At 40.0% G+C, this 20,463-nt stretch overlaps 1 protein-coding gene across 1 annotated transcript in view; it reads right to left on the reverse strand.

Moving 5' to 3' along the window:
- The window catches only part of PLEKHG1 (pleckstrin homology and RhoGEF domain containing G1), a 103,486-nt gene extending 100,815 nt beyond the window's left edge, over positions 1-2,671 (reverse strand). The window contains exon 1 of the mRNA XM_053458857.1: positions 2,420-2,671. The gene's annotated coding sequence lies outside the window, so the exon portion shown is untranslated. The remainder of the gene's footprint in view (positions 1-2,419) is intronic.
- Positions 2,672-20,463: the final 17,792 nt, after the last annotated feature.

Raw genomic sequence — 20,463 nt, forward strand, 5'->3', positions numbered from 1 at the left:
TGAGGTTATTTAAGTGTTTTATATGGGACTACTCACCTGAAGACCAAAGCATTTCCCTGATAATTACGACTTAGCTTTAAATGGCTCACAATAGCTTTTTTTTTGAAGAGTTAACTAATCAGCTTTTAAAAATATAGCATTTCCCACCACGCACCCGCTATTTAGTGTGCTCTGGAGAGTTCAATATTTCAAATCCCTGATATCAGTATGCATAAAGACGGGCAAACCCCAGCAAGCTACTCTTGAAAGGAGGTTTGAGTTGGCCCTGCATTGGCCGTGCGGAAGATTTTGTAAGTCGTCCTCGCTGATTTAATTATGCATTATACGGGGTCAGGTCACACCTCCTTGCAAGTGACTTTCACTTTGATTTGCCCATTATAATTCATATTAATATCAGGATGTTGAAATATTCAACAAACTCTCCTGCAAACTCACTTTAGTGAACAGACTGATCGCTCCGGGTTCCCACAGAAGAAAAAAGTTATATAGAAAAGGCATACTAAGTTGCTGTACAAAATATTTTATAACAATAATAAAACCTTTTTTTACAGTATTATTTTTTTTCATGCTTTCACCATATGGTCTCCAGTGTTGATATTACAAGATATTACTTTTTCACACCATCAGTAGTTCACATAGTATTCCCACTTGATCCATCAATAGTCCTATTTCATATATGAAAATACTTAAGTTTCCCAAAAATGCAAACCACAAATGAAAAATATTGTTATAAAGAAACATTTAGAATTCCAGAAATCCAGAAGGAATGTGTATGTATATATATAATTTATTAGATAGTGTTTACGTAATTAATTATGATTTATTGACTTATATAGCACCACCATATTCCAGAGCGCTGTACAATGGGTAAACAAGATTCATCACATAACAACTTGGACTTACACAAACAAAAGGAAGGCTCTGCTCAAACAACCTTACAATCTCGATAAATGTGGGTATATATTACACAAGAGCTCTAAGTGCAAATTTGTGCGGCGGACCAGCCACCTTAAAGGGTCACATACCTAGAATTAGGTATAGTTCATGAATACCTTAAGGAAACTGAGGGTCACTGGGGTTCTGCTGTTGTTTACACTGTGATACTGATGTAATTCTGGAGGATTCACAGCCTTATAAATAGGTGACTCATATTTTTAGATTATGTAGGAAGTACTCATGATGTACAGCAGTGATAAGGGATGTACAGAGCTTCCAAATACCTACACCCTAAAAACACTGAACAAAATCATTTTTTAAGTCCCCGCCCCAAAAGGGTTAACACAGCCAAACTGCTGTCAACCACAAATAAAGTAAATACGTAATCTTTCTAGTAAAACCTGGCAATCGCAATCATTAAACATCTCTGCTAATCCTTTAGAAGAGATTAGGATTACCTGAGAACCAGGGTAACTCAATGCCAACAAGATAACAGACTAAAACTGGACCTGTTACCGCGTGTTATCGATACAGGAAGAATACACAACTTCTACACTGTTTCATTCTGAAAAAAATGAATGAGGTCAACTCAGAGACCAACTCTGCTTTACAGAATAGGCGTTTCACTTGTAAAATAATAACAGTAACGTGCACAGTATAACATACTATAAACATAATCAATTTACTGTGATTACGTTGATGTGTTTAAAGAAAAAAAAAGTAACAGTCCCAACAAGAGACAGAGACTTATGTATCACTTTTAACGCACTTATTTTTTTCCCCTTTTTTGTGCAATTGTATTGGAAAAGGGGTTGAATCATATTTAACCACAGCTTATATTACATGGGTGAAAGCGCAAAAAATCATTTGATCTTGTTTACTTTGCGTTGATGTCTTTGTTAATTTATAACTAAATGTCTAATATGCAGCTTTATAGTTGGATCTATATGGAGTTATGCAAACTGTAGGAGGGTCTCTATACTATATAAGGATTTTATATGGGATGGTGGTACAAATTCACCATGTATCTCATCCTTTATACATTTGTAAATATGAAGAAATTAAGAAAACCTTACATTCTAAGTATCTAATAATAATACACTAATAGTAACGCTACCAATGGCTGACCACTTGCTTCCATGTATAATCCAGGAGTCGATGGGTGGATTATACATTGAGTTAAAAAAAATATATATATTTATATATATATGCAAATTCTTCTGTCAAATGTATTTTTATTCATAGTCAGAAATCCACAAATTGCAGCCAAGCAGGACAAGACAAGTCAGTTTACAAAATATCTCTCATCACCTACAATTACTTTACAAGCTGATTCTAAGGGATATCTTCATAAATATTACAACAATCTGCTATGCAATATATTCAATGTTATTCTTTTCACACATTTTTCCGTCACAATGAAACTACAGACCGCTGCTAATTCTGTGTGGGTTTTGAAAACAATGGAATGGTGAGAATTTACCTTTTTATGATCAACTTTGTATCCATATAATCCACCTTTATGAGAAGTCCCAGTGCCAGAAAATCTATGCTGCAAGATGAGAACAGCCCCCTTAGGGTAAATCAGTCCAGTAAAATGTGATATGAAGAGTGTGGGGTAAGGAGCCTGTTGAAATTCCAAAGCATGCCAGTGCTTTAATTATGATCTCCTATTGCAAGTGTAGAAGGAGACTACATACTGCTTGTATTAAAGCCACACTCAGCCACCAGACAGCCTCTGCTACTGACTTGTGTCCTTCCTCTACAGCCACACAGTCCAACCCTCCCCTCCTGCTGCAGCTGATCCATGGAGCAGCCTTCCCCTCCTTCCCTTTCCTTCCCTTCCACTCCCCACTTAAGAGGCTGTAGGATATGTCTCTGGACAATTGCCAATTCTAAACAGCCCTATTATTCCTCTAGTCCTTGAAAAGTCAACCACTGTTTTCAAGCACTGGCTTTTTTAGCTTTTAAAAGAACATTTCAACTTTAAACACACATGCTTTTTTTAGTATGATTATTTATAGAAGTGAACTGAAAATGTTGTTGGTTCTTGTTCTGCAAAGGTGTGCAACACAATCGCTTAAAGGTACTGTTCCACTTAGACACCGCATGAATTGCCCTCTCCAGCAAATGTTAAATAAACCGTAGCAGATTTGTCATTTTACTGTTCCCGCTGAAGGTTTAATCACTTAAAAGCAACAGGGGTGGGATGGGAAGGAAGGTATTTGCCCTGTTAGGTCCAAAATCTTTCTAGGTTCCCCTATTAAGCCTTCCGTGGGTACTACATATAGTGACGGATGCAAACAGTGAAACATCATGAATGTTTCCTGGACGGGAAAAGAAAGTTTCCTCACACAGTGTGCGGGCACCCCAGCAGTAAGCTACGGGGCCGCATTAGGCAGCCGTTGGGCCGCATAGACGTCTGTGTGGCTGGTGCTGCTCAGCTGGCCTCCTGACAAGTGAAATATGTAGGTGAGGTAAGAGGGTGCAGGATGGTGAATGAATGAGTGAGTGAATGTTATAAGTGGCAGAAATGGGACAGACGGGCTGTTAAGAGGGGAGAGGTGCGCAGACAGAGTACTTAAGGGGCAGAGGTGGCACAGGCAAACTACTTAAGGGACAGGGGTGGCACAGGCAAACTACTTAAGGGACAGGGGTGGCACAGGCAGGCTTTTTCAGGGGCACAGGCATGGTACTCAAGGGGCAGAGGTGGCACAGGCAGGCTGCTTCAGGGGTCAAAGGGGGCACAGGCTGGCTGTTTCAGGGGCAGAGGGGGCAAAGGCAGGCTGTTTAGGGGCACATGTGCCACAGGCAGGCTGTTTCAGGCTCAGAGGTGGCACAGGCAGACTGTTTCAGGGGCAGAGGTGGCACAGGCAGGCTGTTTCAGGGGCAGAGGCCTACCACGACAACATCTAGCTTAGTATATAGTGATTGGGTTTATGCTACACTACCATCAATGTCTGTCTCAGTGTATAGTGATGGGGGTTACACTGTACTATTCAGGAAATGTCATTTATTTAATCTTAATTCATAATTAATTCATCTTAATGTATAAATTAATGATTATTTTTTTCAGATTTCTAGTTTATTTCCAGTTGACATACAGTTTACAAATGTGTGAAATAAATATTCTCGCCAACATAAATTTGTTTACATTTTAACGTGTGGGGTGTGCCACATACAGGATCTGCCCCGGGCACGAAATACTTTAGGTATGCCCCTGTATATACCCTGGTTGATTCCTTTGGCATCTGGATTTTCCTTGTTTGGTACCTCATCTCACACTAGCCCTTGTACTATCGCTTAGTACAGAGTGTTTTGTCCATTTGACTGCTTTGCTAGTAAAATATTATACAGGTAAGCTATATTCCTGCTTTGGGACCCCAGTCGTATCAGATATCCCTTAAATGCCTTTGGGCCAGTCCATTTTTTTCCAAGCAGAGCCAGCCTGCACAAACATGGTAGCCTCTTTCTTTGTGACCTGGAGCTCAGAACACTACAGTGAAGCTGTTGCATACAATGTAGTGTGTGTGTGTGAAGTCATTGTGTCAGTATAGAGGCCATAAATTGCATCATTATTTTTGTTAATAAGTGCCTTCGCAAAAAGGGCATCTGACTCACTAGCCTAGGGCACAACATCCCATACTGAAACTGTGTATTTCTTAAAAGGATGCACATTGTAGCTTTATTTTCACTAAAGCATGTCTCAAGTACAAAGAAATGGCAGCCAGTACACACACAGGGAACCAGGAAGGAAGGGCAGCCATGGAAAACCTCAGGTAAGTTCTCATATATGGTACTAACTAGCTAAGCATACACCACTTCTGATTAAACAGCTATACCACTAACAAAAAATGTGGAAAAGGTTTTATTATTACATTTTTTTATTATTTCATGCAAAAATGTGACACTTTACGCATGGAAAAAATTGGAATTTCCATCTTATTTTTTTGTATCCATTTGGATTCCATGTTTAAAAAAAGGTGGATTGGTGTTTTATTTAGAAAGTAAAACATACATTTTTTCATTTTAGACACAAACATTTATACAAGGTCTTATTTGTGGGCTCTTTTAGTTCCTGATTTGCTCAGACACATATAGATTTCATAATACAAAGGTTCAAACATGTTGCCCATGCACACTGCAAATAGCACATGTTTAAACATGTAATATTTTTTTTTTCAGAAGAAACTAAATGTTAAAATGTTAGTGGTTGGGATGTTATCTGTATCAGATTTCCCAGAAAGGGGTCTTTAAGCTATAAATTCTTGTGAAACAATTAGCGTGGGAATATTTTTTAGAATGGTTACTAACATTTGAATATTATCTTCTACTTTGACCTTAAGGAGACACCTGTGTCAAAGAGTATGATATAATAGAGCACAAGATTTATTAAAGGTGCTGTACATGCTGAATTTAACACTTTTAGAACTAGACAAAATGAGAAGCGTCAATCAAAGAACTTTTTTTTTTAACCATGTAAGAAGTTGCCACATTTATATTTTTCAGGGAATCCTTGCCATGTGACACAAAAGCAGACACTGATAGGCTGTTGACGTGGAGATGTGATTAAACCTTCAAATATCAGGTGTGCTAATGTTTTTTTGCTATGGGGAGAAATTACTGTTTTGTCTAAGTAAGACAGCAACTTAAAGGGACATGCGCCAGTTAAAGCATAATTCCTAGTACTGGTGAATGTCCAAACATTTTCAAGAAATATGTCTTTATGATGTAGAATTTCCCTCCATTCATTATTTTTTCGGGAATGCTTAACTGTTATGTGATCATGGGAACAGACTCGTTGTACTGTGCACACCATTGTGACGTGGTACGAGTTACAACATCACAAACCCTGCACTGTGGGACCATATCACTGCTTTGTGGGACAGAGTCGCAGCCTGTCCCATGGAAATTGAGGCACTGGAAGATGTGTACTTAAGATATTTTTCTAAGTGGAACAGAACCTTTAAAGGGACAAGCATTGACTCAGTAGTTCTATTATGTCCACTCCCTGATACAATCATTTAGAGACATGGGCCTTTTTATCCAAATTGCTGTGAAATGCTATGGTTGTATGCATTATCACACTGACTCTTACGCAAAATGGACACCCCAGTACTCATGCAATAGGCACATCGTGATGCTAAGCACTAAAGATGGAATTCTTTAATTGACTTTAATTGCACTGTTATCTCCACAGTAGGAAATAAATAGGATCCTTTAAAGTAGCTATTGTACTATTCTGTGCTTTTCCACAGAATTCCCAAAGAAGGGTATCTGCCGGCCAATCTTTGACCCATAGTAAAAGAGGGCAACTTCCCAGGATCTAGCCTCTTTCAAGACTTCGCTGTTACACTCAGTGCTCATTAACAGAGCTGTTAGCTATTTAATGTAAAATGTACTCACCCATTTTGCATATGCTGACCATAATGAAGGCATCTATTCACTAACCACAGATTCATTTCATCCTGTGTTTCAATACATTGTATGTTTTAGTTGGTTGTTAACGCTGTATCCCCACTCCTGAGCTTATAGGGCATGTACATGGGCGTAGGAAGCCCTAAAAATCTGGGGGGGGGCAGCATTTCCCCCCATCAGATCCCCACTTTCTCCCCATCTCTCACATTATCTACCCCCTCTCCACCTTCTCACACTATCTACCCCCTCTCACACTTTCTTACTATCTACCCTCTCCCTACCCTCCCTTCTCACACTATCTACCTTCTCCCTACCCCCTTCTCATTAGCTACCCCCTCCCTATCCTCCCTTCTCACTAGCTACCCTCTACCTATCGCCCCCTTCTCACTAGCTACCCTCTCCCTACCGCCCCCTTCACACTAGCTACACTCTCCCTACCCCCCTTCTCACCAGCTACCCTCTCCCTACCCCCCTTCTCACTAGCTACCCTCTCCCTACCCCCTTCTCACTAGCTATCCTCTAACTACCCCCCCTTCTCACTGTCTACCCCAGGGGTGTCCAAGTCTTTTCTGCAGTGGGCCACTTAATCAGAATTGTATACGTGCGCGGGCCGCACTTATTTTTCACTGTGAGAAAATATGGCCTTTAATAAAATATGCAGATTAAAATAAAGTAAATGACACAAAACCTTTACTTTTCCTCTCACTGATTTCTGGGCCTAGAAAGTTTTGTGACTACAAATTCAGGACTCAGGATAATTAAAATTGAAATAGTTCTATTTATTCTAGGGATGCACCAAAATGAAAATTCTGGACCAAAACATTCACGGTTCACTTAGCCAAAACCAAAAATAACCCCCCACCTTTAAAAATAATAATAAAAACTCACATTTTTAATAAAAGCAACACACCACAATTGGACAAAAAAAATAACAATATGACTTGGCATGATAGGAGTGTGATTGCTAACAGCAATCACACTCCTATCATACCCAGGCAGCCAGTACATGCTGGTACAGGGTGGCTGTAAGTGATGTGCAGACCCCATATTGCTGGCAGCATCAATACACAAGGGGGGCAGCTAGCTAGGTTTCAGCATGTACTGGCTGACTTGGCATGATAGGAGTGTGATTGCTAACAGCAATCACAGTCCCATCATGCCTAGGTTCCAGCACTTACACATCCAACCAGTAAATGCTGGAACCTAGGCATGATGGGACTGTGATTGCTGTTAGCAATCACACTCCTATCATGCCAAGTCAGCCAGTACATGCTGGTACAGGGTGGCTGTAAGTGATGTGCAGACCCCATACTGCTGGCAGCATCAATACACAAGGGGGGCAGCTAGCTAGGTTTCAGTATGTACTGGCTGACTTGGCATGATAGGAGTGTGATTGCGAACAGCAATCACAGTCCCATCATGCCTAGGTTCCAGCACTTACACATCCATGCTATCACACACACACTCATTCATTCATATACTCATTCATTCACAGATTCATTCCCTCAATCACGCATACTGATTCAAACACCCTCCCAACCCCCTTACCTGCACTGCAGCTCCTCGATGCCGCTCACAGACTTCAGCAGGGGGCGCGGCCTCCCTCTGCGTTCTCTGGTACTGCACAGAGGAAGCAGGATGTGATGTGATGTCACGTGAACTCTGCTGGGTTCCGCTTCCTCTGTGCAGTACAGAAGACCCTACCACAGGTAAGTAGCAGGGCTCTTGTTGTAGCAGGGCTTGAGGTGCGGACCGCGTAAGATCGGATGCCCTGGCTGCCGATCTTACGCGGGCCGCACCTCGAGGTCTTGCAGGCCGCATTTGCGGCGTTTCTATTTGGGGGCTTCCTACGGCCCTGGGGGGGATTTCTTCATTATCGGTCCCCCCGCATGAGTTACTGGGGGGGATCTGTCCCCCCCGTCCCCCCTGGTTCCTACGCCTATGCTGGTACTGCACAGAGGAAGCAGGATGTGATGTGATGTCACGTGAACTCTGCTGGGTTCCGCTTCCTCTGTGCAGTACAGAAGACCCTACCACAGGTAAGTAGCAGGGCTCTTGTTGTAACAGGGCTCGAGGTGCGGACTGCGTAAGATCGGATGCCCTGGCTGCCGATCTTACGCGGGCCGCACCTCGAGGTCTTGCAGGCCGCATTTGCGGCGTTTCTAATGGGTGGGGTTCCTACGGCCCTGGGGGGGATTTCTTCATTATCGGTCCCCCCCGCATGAGTTACTGGGGGGGATCTGTCCCCCCTGTCCCCCTCCCCTGGTTCCTACGCCCATGGGCATGTACCTAGGTATAGATAAGCCAGATGGAATATGAGGCAGGACATAGCCAAGTCAAGCTCTGTTCCATGTTGCTGAGGTGTAAGCCTAGCTGGCTCAACATTTGCAGAGACCACTCCTTGTGAACACTCAGAAAGAGTAATGGCAGGTTAGAGAGCAGTTTGAACCTGACCTGGTTCTAATCAGACTCTTCCTCACTTCCCTACCCCTGTTCCTGCCCTTGCCTGTAATGGCTTACCAAATCATAGCTTAAAAGTAGCCTTGGCTCCCATTACACTCCACTAGTTGCATAGCATCTGACCGGCTGCTATAGACCGCCATCCCTGCAAAATGCTATAAGTCTCTTATTAGAAATGGATAAAATGTTTAAGGAGCTCTATACTATATTACTGTGAAAGGCAAAATATATAGTTTGTATCTGTCTTTCCCCCTGCCTTCTTTACTTCAAAAAAATCTCTCAAGACCCACTATTTTAAGGACCCCTACTGTAAACGACCCTCCTCCCATATTCATCAGCTCACCTTTCATAGTGTTTTCTATGATTTAAATGTTAACATTTCTCTATTTACTTTTTACACTGTCATAAAATATTAATAATAAAGCTGAGTTTAAATATATTTAATATTAATTGCCCCCAACTAACTTGTCTTCTGCCTACCTTTATTTAGTGGTGACTTTAACTAACCCTTATCTTAAACAGTAAATCCTCTATGTATTTTGTCAATATTAAGGAGAGCAGTCCTTATATGAAAAAATTTATGCAGTTTTTCAGCCAGCAGTCAACCTGGGTGGTTTAGAGCCATTTGTCTCACCGATACACTTCCAACATTAGAGCAATATATTGCTCTTCCCTTGTGAGTGGTTTATCATACATATTTTTTAATTTATACCTGAAAGTGTTTTTTACAGTGAGCACTATGTTTTTTTCTGTATAATTTTTTTCGAGAGACACAATCAGTCAAAATCTGCAAGCAAGAGTTTAAGAACATATTTTACTCTATGATTACTGTCACGTTAACCCTTTAAGGCCAAGGACTCATGGAGGTATGTTTGAGTTGGAGAGGGGGGCACCGTTGCATTTCTGGGGAGGCTCCTTACCTGCCTGCCCAGTCCTTTCTTATGTGTAAGTAACCCTGTGGTCATTGGGGGACCAGGGGGACCGAGAAACCTCGTCTGGTCTGCCGGAACCAGACTCCCATGGACTAGCCAGCTATGGGGGCTCTACAAGCCAGGAAACGCTAGATGCGCTTGACTGGGACCTAGCCGCACATTCATGGAATCGGGGATTACCCAGCCGCGGCTATGGAACTCTGGCCTGTTTACCACGTGGACTCTTCCCGGGGATATTTCTGACACTGTCACTCAGGGTCCGACTTCGGATCATGTCGCTTTTTGGATCATCTTCGGACTTTGAGCTGTCCATTGGTACCCCGGGATTGACGCCGCTCTCTCAGGATCACCCCAAAATAGTGGCGGCGGCAGGCTGTCTGGTGGTTGATGGAATTTTACCTTTAATCCTTTCATGTTTGCTGTATATATATATGCGTGTGCTGTCCTCAATAAAGAGAGTTCTATTTTACCCCTACACTAAGTCTCGGCTAGTGCTTGATAATAATAAGATAATTGGGGTTGTTATATTTTCCGATGTAATTTCCATTGTGGTTAAATTAGTGGCATGCTTATAATGTACAGAGATGCCTGTACATGTAAAGCCACGTATCATGACATAACCTGACCCCACAGTTAAAACCTAGGCTGCTCGTACAGTGTGGGAGCAGCCGGACATGAAGCTGCCCCGAGAGGGGAGAGGAAAGAGGTAAGGTATATTAACATATATGTGCCAGAGTGTCGGAAGAGGGCAGGCTTGGGGCAAAGAAGGGACAGACAAGTTGTTTGGAGGCAATGATGGCACAAACCAGCTGTTGAAGTTGGGGGCCCGGGGCAATTTTCACACCAGGGCACTGTGGTTTCTAGTTACTCCCCTGCTGCTGATTTTCAACTATGATTGATAATGCATTAGTCACGATGTCTTACCGAGGCCTCACAATAGGCCTCAGGCCAGCCCAGTTTGGGCTATCAGGAGCGGCCTTGGGGGCTATTGTCCCCCTACTCACTAGGCCAGCACTCCCCTAAATGTGTTTTTTTCACAGAGTAAAGAAGAACCCACAAGTTTCCTCCCTCCAGAGAGGTTGTTTTGTTCTACTGCTGCAGAAAAGCTTCTTGCCAGAAGTATAGGAACTTGTCATAACAGGCTTTTTCTGAGGCATCAAGGATACAATTGATTGAAACACATGATCTGATTTTTTACTCAGAAGGGCAAAAGTAGTCCTATTACCATATTCTTACTAAAAATATAAAATAAGTGTATAATAATCGCTATAATAATAATAATAAAATGATCTTCATCTTTTATGGCAATTTCCATTTCACTTAATTTGTTGGTTCCCTATGTTTATACATCTACTACTTCAACTACTAAAAACAAGCAATCTGAAATTGTTATGATCGATAGTGGTATAATAACCCTGGCACTTTAAAGAGAGTGTGGCGCTAATAACATACCTCCCAACATTTCAATAAGCCAAGTAGGGGTACTGGTGATTAGAGGCAAGACTTTTTAGGAAGAATGATAATGGGTTTCTTTGTAACAAAATGTAACATATACAGTAAACACACATATTGCTTTAACATTTAGGGGTCTAGAATACAGAGATACATTTACACTTACCAAGGAAAGAGAAATAAGAGGTTTTAGTACAAAAATGGCAGAAATTAAGTTTTGGGGCTTGAGACTTACCGTATTTCCCCAAGTATAAGACGCTCCCTTGTATAAGACGCACCTTAATTTTGGCGGCCGAAATGTAAAAAATATGTATTACAAGTTATTGTACTGGCTGCCTGGGCATGATATGAGTGTGATTGATGTTAGCTGCTAGCAATTGTTAGCAATCACACTCCTATTATGCTCAGGCAGCCAGTACATGCACATCACTTTCAGCCTCCCTGTGCCCCCTACACACGGATCCATGCTAACACACACATTCATTCATTTACTCCCCCACCTTACCTTCTAGTTTTTTTTTTTCAGTTGCCATACAGTTTACAAATTTATGTAATAAAAATTCCTGCCAACTTTTTTTTTGTGGGTATCTTTTCATTTTAAAGTGGGGATGGGGGGTGCGACATACAAGATCCACCCCGAATGCCAGATACTCTAAGTACCCCACTGCCAAGAGGCCTTTAGGAACTGCCTAGGAGGAAGGAGGGAATGACCTGGCCATTGTGGAAAGGCGTTTCTGGCATCTAGAAGGACAAAGGTAGGGGCCATTGAGCAGGAAATGGAGGTGGTTTTGTGGAAGATTATTTAAACTAGATGCTGTTGGTCTTACTCCCTCTTTTTTATTATCTACAGGATCAGCAAGAAGGTCTGATGGGATTTTCTTTTTCACATTGCTTTTCACATCCCCATCTCTCTCAAGTTTTTAGTTTATTTTGTGATGTTAAAAAAGCAAGAATCAATGTTCTATATTTTTGGTGATATGTTTTAATCTATATTTGTTGCAGGTTTACAATAAACCTTGGGGCCAATTAAAAATCCATCCCACTGTCTCTGTGTCTTTATTTTTTGTAAAAGGGTGGGTGAAAAAAGACAAACCAATTACACTGTGTTCGAGTCATAGGTTCTCTAACACCTTTGATAAAAAGAGTGGAAGCATTCGAGTTGCCCCTTGCTCCTTTCCAGCCCCCTGGCCCGCTAAACTGCTACTCAGTAACCCAGCCACTATGTATCTATGTACTAAGTGAACAAGGGTCTCAATCTCATGCCCCACACCCAACATGACCCAGCAAATTCCCTGCTACTTTCTTTCAATGAAGCAGTCTATGATCATACATAATGAAATTCATGTATTTAATAAAATAAATGAAATCATCATGTGCTCAATGAATTGAAAAGAAAAACAAATCTTAATCTTGTTCATGTCATAAAGTGTTGTGTTGAATGCCTTGCTTGTTGCTAATCCATTAAATGCCCCATTGACACAAAAGAATAGCTAGCCCAGTACAATTATGTGTATGATCCTGCACGTCTTTGGGTTTAGTGGAGCTGAACCAAGATATTGTAAAGATTTTCATGCAAACAACTAATGTAATTGAATTAAGAGAAAAGGTGATAATTGAAGGATCTCCAGACTAATGCTGGCGATTAAAGAGGAAGTCCCATATTTTTTAAGCATTTAGTACAGTGTTGTATATAATTATGTAGTTTTTCCCTAAAGAAAAGCATGTTGTATTTCACTTTGTTCCAATACACTTACTTTATCTATAGACCTGGGTGCTGCCATTGTTTTTGTTCTGGATTTTGTGTTGTTTTTTCCTACAAACAGCATTGAGCTGACTGTTTATGGCAATACCAAAGAAGCCATCCTTGTCCAATGAAACCATTTCCTCCATAGAACTTCATATGTCAGGGTGTGGTTAAGACTTTTTATTAATTACTTCAATGCAATATGACAAGGATTTACGGTGTTTGTCAAGCAGACTGGGCTAAGATCAGGAAAGAATTGGGAATTGAAATTAGCCCAGGAACTGGCATGTGTGGGTCTGCCTGCTGGATGCATGTGGTCACATGCCACACCGTTATGCTTTTCCCACAAATATCCAGTTGGCCGCCACACAATAATGGATGGGATTGGTCGAGCAAGCAGGAATAAAGGTAAGGGGAAGGCACCATTGCCTGGTTTGCCCAATGGTCAGCCTGCTTATTATATCATAGTTAAAACACAAATAAATTACATATTATAAATGTGTGCTTGTCTGAAAACATATAATGCAAAAACTAGAACTGTTTAAAAAAGTTGTCTAATATTTTTAATTTGTTACTAGTATAACAAGTGGAGGGGTTATTCTGGTTGTTAAAAGCACTGTCCTTTACCTTTAAACTCAAATGAAAAGAATATAAAAGGAAGCCTTTCCATTTTGGGAAACTATAGTTGCAATGATCAAATTATGTTACTTTTTCATATCATAAGGATGAAAATTCATTCATTAGCCAGGCCAATTTCCAGAGTTTTGCTATAGTTACATTTAGGGGACAATCATATACACAGTTTAAATTTATCTATATATTATTTTTTCATTACAAGTTAAGGTATTTAAAAGTACAATCAGGGATCAGTGTTTTTTAGCAGCATGCTAGCCAGCAGACCTCACAATAGATCAGCTGGCACCATGCTGGCCTTTTAAATCTGCCTTCCCCACACAGTGTTTGTTGGCTGCCTGCTACATGGGTCGATCGACTTCAATTTTATTTTTATTTTCGGAGAAGCTGCTGATTAATCTATGATTGATATGTAGTTCTCTCTTTTTTTTTCAGAGGAAGGCCATGTGTTTAGCGATACTCATGAGAGTTTCTCCTTGAGAGGGAAAGATGGCTGCTGGTTGGCTCTAGAGCTTCTTGGCAACACTACATAAAAGTAGATGGCGCCGTAACCCATTTGACATGTAGCTGCCACTCAAATGATTAAGGTTTTTCTACATTAATTTGACATAATTAAAACAGTTTAACAAAGTGTGTTGTGCTTTGTTGGACATTAAACTATGAGCAATGTGGGTGTTATGGTCTAGCTGCTTTTCTGCTGCATTGCTGGAGGCTATACAGCCTGGCTGGGTTGCCATGGCTACACTCCTGTCACTCCTGTGACTCAGCCCATTGTCCAGCCCACAGCCAGCCCCTTTTGGCTATTTAAGTAGCTAAACTTCACTTCCTCCTTGCCCTTGTGTTGTTTCCGGCTGCAAGTGCTATTGCTGTGTTCCTGTGTTCCTGAATTCCTGAATTCCTGTGTATGACCTGGCTTTCTCTGACGTCCATCCCGGCTCCTGATTCCTGGCTTGTTCCTGACTTCGCTGATCTCTGTATTCCTGACCCCGGCTTGTCTGAGTATCTGTCTTGGTTCCTGACCCCGGCTTGTCTTTTGGTATATGCTTTTGGATCACGATTTGGCTTTGTTCACTATTGTCATTACAATAAAGGTGATTGCATTTTACGTTTTGTGTCCGTCTGGTTCCTGGTCCCTAACAGTGGGCACCCAAGTCTCCTCTTTCCTGTTCTCCACACCAGTTGTAAGACCTAAATGGAACTGCCTGACTTTAAAATGAGAAAGTTGTGGTTATATTTATTCCATAAAATGCCAAAGCAGTGAGACAGTTAATGCATGCTACAATTTTATTCATATGCTTAATAAAAAGATTCTATTATTTATTTTATCAGTGAAACATTTTGTTTTATTTACCAGTCCTCTTTAACTCCATGACTATTAAGAGTTCAGTGGGGCAAGGAAAGGCAGCTTCATGTACATCACCCATAAGCAGAAATTTCTGCTTTGGGGTACATTTAAAACCTAAGGATAATTTGCCTTAAAGCACAGAAAATCAAGTGGAGTATGGGAGAATGCTGAGGGAATGTTCCATTTGCAAATGTCACCATGTTCCTTTCATTTCAAAGATACCTGAAGTCAACAATATGAACTTGTCTAACTACGTCCGAGTTGTCGACTGTTGTGCAGTGAGTTTTACCCAATAGGGAGCGAGGGACTCCAGCAACTTTCCCCTCTGAGTTTGCCCTTCATACTTTTTAGTAACTACTCAACAGTAATAACGTAATTTGCTTTAAGGCCAACTTGACAGCGGATTTCAAAGCAACAACGTTGATGCAAAATCAACAATAACCATATACACAATATACAATAACAATATACACAATTAACAATAACATGAATACTAAAAAGGTATACTGGTACAGAAGGAGAAGAGTGTCCTGTTCTTTAGAGCTTACAATCATTAAGTCAATACACTCCTTACCTTAACAATATAAAAAGAAAGCCAAACAATACAACAGTATACGCAGTGGAGAGGAGATCTATTAAATAAATATATTTTGCTGGCTTATTTAAACATGTCTTTACTTAGCTGGACTTTCTACCCACCCTGATAAATCTCCCAGTGCTGCTCTTGGAACAAAAACTTGATATTGTTTAAACTATTCAGAGGGCTGACAAGTGTCTGGTCTGAAAGCATAAGCACAATTCATGTTGTTACCCCCTTTCCTTTTAGTCTAAACACTGCATCTGGCAGAGAAGCTTAAATACATTTATTTATTTCTCTTTCCACAAAAGTACACATAAGCTTTGTGAATAAAGTTATTACTTGTCTTTATACATGCCCGAAAAAAACAACCCTTGCAGTTTTGATCCTTCTGAGGTCAAACATGTTTTCTTTGAAGCTTTGCTGTGCACAGCACATGAAAATATTACAAAAAAAAATGTTATAAGGGTTACTGAATATCAAAACGGATATCTGTTGTATTCTTTATGTCACTGCCCTGCGCAAACACTGGAGAATTTTAAATTTTAAGCTCTAGAGTACTAAATCTATTTAGGTATGTAAAACTGTGTCTCCAGACCCATGTTTGAAGTCCTTGAAACAATGTTCTCTACCCTGGAGGTCTGAAAGTATTTTACAGATTTTTTTTCAGATCTGGATTAAAGGCTTATTGGTTCTGTAGTTTAAACATTTTGATGGGTCTGGTCTACTTACCATATCAAAAGATAAATATACAGTATAAAACTATGCTACACAATCTATGTTACAAATTGAAATGAAACTAGCTGACCTCTCAAGTGTCCCTTTCTAGAAGCGATACTTCCTCTAATGGACCCCAATCCTTCTTCTTCGCACGTTTCTAATGTCCCTCTTTCCTAGCAGGGCCGAAGTTACAATGTGTATAAGAAGCAACAAAAAACGTATGGTAATTTAGAAATTAAATTGTGTAAATAAATAGATTGTTTCTTCTAAATGCATTTTTGAGTTATGTTAATAATCAATAAATCACAACAGCCATTCAAAGAGTCTGCCCCATCCTTTAGCCCCATCTCTGAGTGCAACAAATAAAAGAAAAGTGTCCCATGTTGGCCCTTTCAAATGCTGGAAAGTATGAAATAGACTTATAACCTTGTAAACTTGTAACACTCACTTTCCTTTTATATCCTTCTGATTGTGTTATGGGTCATGTTGGTCATAAGTCACCTTCTGAAATCCCCACCTCAATGAGAGAGTTATTGTCCTTTCCTATACGTTCTTCCATCCTCTGTTGAAAGCTGGTGTGCTCTGGAAGCTTGAGGAAGAGTTATTAGAAGAGGAGGCATATAGTTTAGCAGGATTTGCCACATTAGCAGGATGTATAGCTCTGTTTAGGTAAAATAGTTCTTAATGAAAAATGTCTACAATATTAAACATTTTAGGTAGAAAAACTGACAGTTTCTAATGGTTTTACCAAGACAACATGCTTAAAACTAACTGATTCACCTTAAAGATTCATGTTCATGACAGGGCTTCATTCACCTTTTCCAACAGGAAGCAAAATTAATCTGCCATAAAATTCTAAACAGTTATTTATACTTTATATAACATGATTTCGACTGATTTCATGTTTTAAATAATGATACTTATGTATATGACTCCATTTTCTACACAGTAATACAATATTAACTGCATTCCTATATTTTTATTTAATTTTTTTATTAGTGTTTTCATTTACAGTTTATTATGGTCAGGTTGTCTTATTTAGGTATAGAACGTGTAAAGGAATTAATAATATATCAATTTCATGTTGTTTAAGATAATTGTGTTAGGTGGTAAAGGTTAATTTAGCAAACTGTTGTTATCGTGTAATCTGAATTTTTGCAAATATTTTTATATAAAGTAAATCAACAAAACCCTAATATATTAATATTAATTGTCATCAAAATTTAAATATGTTTTGACAGATAATTTAAATGTGATATCACACAGGTCCTGCTGTTCCTAATTTAATTTTATTGTAGTTTTCGCAAGTTTTTTTGTATTAAAAACGTTTCACTTTTCTTAAATTAATGTTTTGTTTGGAAGTACAAGTAGAAAACAAAACCCTAGAATAATAAGCATGGTGATACCGGTTTAACCCCTTTGTGTGACAACACCGGGGCCAATAGCTGGATGCTCCTCAACACTCTACCGTGGTGTCACTTAAACGGGTTAAACTGTTTGGGATCTTTTAGTAACTCGGATCATGAAACATTGGATCGAGGTGAATAAGAAAAGAATGGAACACAGGCCATAGGACCAGTAGGTTATAACACACCTCTTGTAACTAGCAATGTTCTCAACAGGTTGTAAAGCACTTCAAGCAAAATATGAGAAATAGGAGGACACACAGGTTTACACACATGATCTAAGACTGTCACAAAGTAACATGCTGATATCTTCAATCACAATTTGTCCATTAGTGTTATGGAGTCGGTGTGAGACATATGCAATTGCACAACTTTTCTTACAGTGGAAAATATAGATCTATTGGATACTCTTACAAAATGGGGTACATCTGGTTGAGCTACATTGTAGCACAGGGGAAGGGACATTTCCTTTAAGGTCTTAAAGTGATGTGAAACAGTGAGAGGTTAAGCAGTGAGAGGTCTTTACTCTGTTCAACTCATAATGTCTTTCCCTTTCTTATCCGCACAGCACCAAATTTCGGGTGCGTCCTCTGTTTTTTCACCTCATTGATACCTCAGAGAAGAGCATTTTAACTTCCCCCTTCATGACATCTCAAGAATCCCTAAGTAAAAGCTGTGTAAGAAGAGCCAGATGGACTGCTCAATAACTCAACCGTGATCTGAGAGTAATAAATATATAAGCTTTCTCTTGTAACCCAGTTTGTGACTTCCAGCAATGTAACTCATACATTTCCCACCCTTCCCAACAGCAGCAAGTCACAATATCCAGCGTAGATGTGAAATCTAGCAGTCCCAGTAGGACTCCATCCTCATCAAGGGGATCTGATTACCAGCTAATCAAAGCCAGACCTGGTTCTGCTGAAAAAAGGAATTTGCCAGAGTTAGAAGTTTTTGTCTCTTCAAAAGTACCTGCCTCTACCCCACCATCAGAACCCTATATGTAAGGGAACTAATTGACTTTAGTGGGTATCCAGTGTAAATGCTGGAAGTGAAGGAGGTTGAGATGTAAGTCTGATGGGTAAACTGCTCTACTGGCCAGGGTGGCGGCTGGAGTAAGGAAGTAACCAGGGGGCCATGGTGACTGGTATGTTGGTGACAGGGTATGCAGTATTCCTTGCTGATTCTTGGGAAACCATCAAGTGAGCAACTGTTCCACTGGAACACAGTGCCAGAGGGGCATTACAGGTGTACAGATGTGGCTGACTGGGAAGGTGAACCAGGTGATGGTGAATGTCTCCACAGCTGGAGCTTCCATGAGGGAAGGAGTACAGAGTTAAGCAGGCTCATTACCTTCGGTGGCTTGCATGCTCTGAGTTGTGATGCTTAGACACCTGGAAGACAACAAAAAATCAGAAACAAGACATTGTATAAACAGCTATAATGAACAGGACACCATGTCTATGAACTTACAGAAGGCCAGCACTACTGGTCAGAGAGCACCTGCTCCATGATATAATATCAATACAAAGCACAAGCTAAATTTACTATTGTGCTTGTTACCGTTCAAATTCAAATGAAAGCAGAATTCCTAATGGCTTCTGAAAATGCTGAGAAAACTCAGACAAAAAATAGAGAGTAAAAATAAATTGTAAGCACACAGGCTTTTTTTTCAGTTTAAATGTTCGTGTTCAGTTTAAATGTTATGTTATATTCTACAGTATGATCCACATTGTAATCCTGCTAAATTATTCTCTCTCCTGTAAGCCCTCATAGCAATTTGAATAAAAAAGGATAAAAGGTATAAAGTGCAGTCGGTTGAACGTTTACTGTAACTAACTGGGAATTTGTTTATTAAAGTCTGTCTGGAAAGTTTCATATGGAAAATTCAAATGATGTTAGTTGATACAGGCAGCACTTCCTGTGGATAATCCCCATCATGTAAATATCAGTACTAAAAACCATGAATTAGTCACAAAATGATTGTAACATTTTAAAAAAGTATTATTGTATTACTCACAGAATTAGGTTTCTAATATAACCCCTGTAGATTATGGATGTACAATTATTTTTATTAAAAATAATAAAAATAGTGTTGAATATAAAATGTTTTTTTAACAATTTTGCAGCAAAATTGCAAAACTGTAAAGGTTCTTCGACTTCATTGTTGACTCAATGACTGCAAAACAAGCCCAAATCATCACCCCCCCCATCACCATGCTTGACAGTTGGTATGAGGTGTTGGTGCTGATATGTTGTGTTTGGTTTTCCACAAACATCTCCACTTTGGTCTTGTCTATCCAAAGGACATTGTTCCAGAAGGCGTGGGGTTTGTTCAGATGCAACTTTGCAAACCTAAGCTGTGCTCAGAGAAGAGGCATTATCCTGGTCACCCTTCCAAACAAACCATACTTGTTCAGTCTTTTTCTAATTGTACTGTCATGAACTTTAACATGCTGAAGCTTGTAGAGTCTTAGGTGTAACTCTTGGGTATTTTTTGCAATTTCTCGACCTGACCTTGGGGTGAATTTGCTGGGAAGTCCACTCCTGGGAAGATTGACAACTGTCTTGAATGTTTTCCACTTTTGAAAAATCTTACTGTAGAATGATGGAAAAGGTTTTATAATCCCTCCTAGATTCATAGGCAGCAACAATTGTTCCTTTAAGATCATTGCTGTTGTCTTTCCTCCTTGACATTGTGTTAACACACACACCTGAATGCTCCAGAGCAGCAAACTGCTAAAACGTTGGCTTTTATAGAGGTGGTCACACTTGCTGATGATCAATTAATCAAGGGCATTTGATTAGCAGCACCTGTCTTAATTCCTATGGGGCAGTAAGGG

This window comes from Spea bombifrons, chromosome 3 (assembly GCF_027358695.1).
Source record: "Spea bombifrons isolate aSpeBom1 chromosome 3, aSpeBom1.2.pri, whole genome shotgun sequence".
NCBI classification, from domain to species: domain Eukaryota; kingdom Metazoa; phylum Chordata; class Amphibia; order Anura; family Pelobatidae; genus Spea; species Spea bombifrons.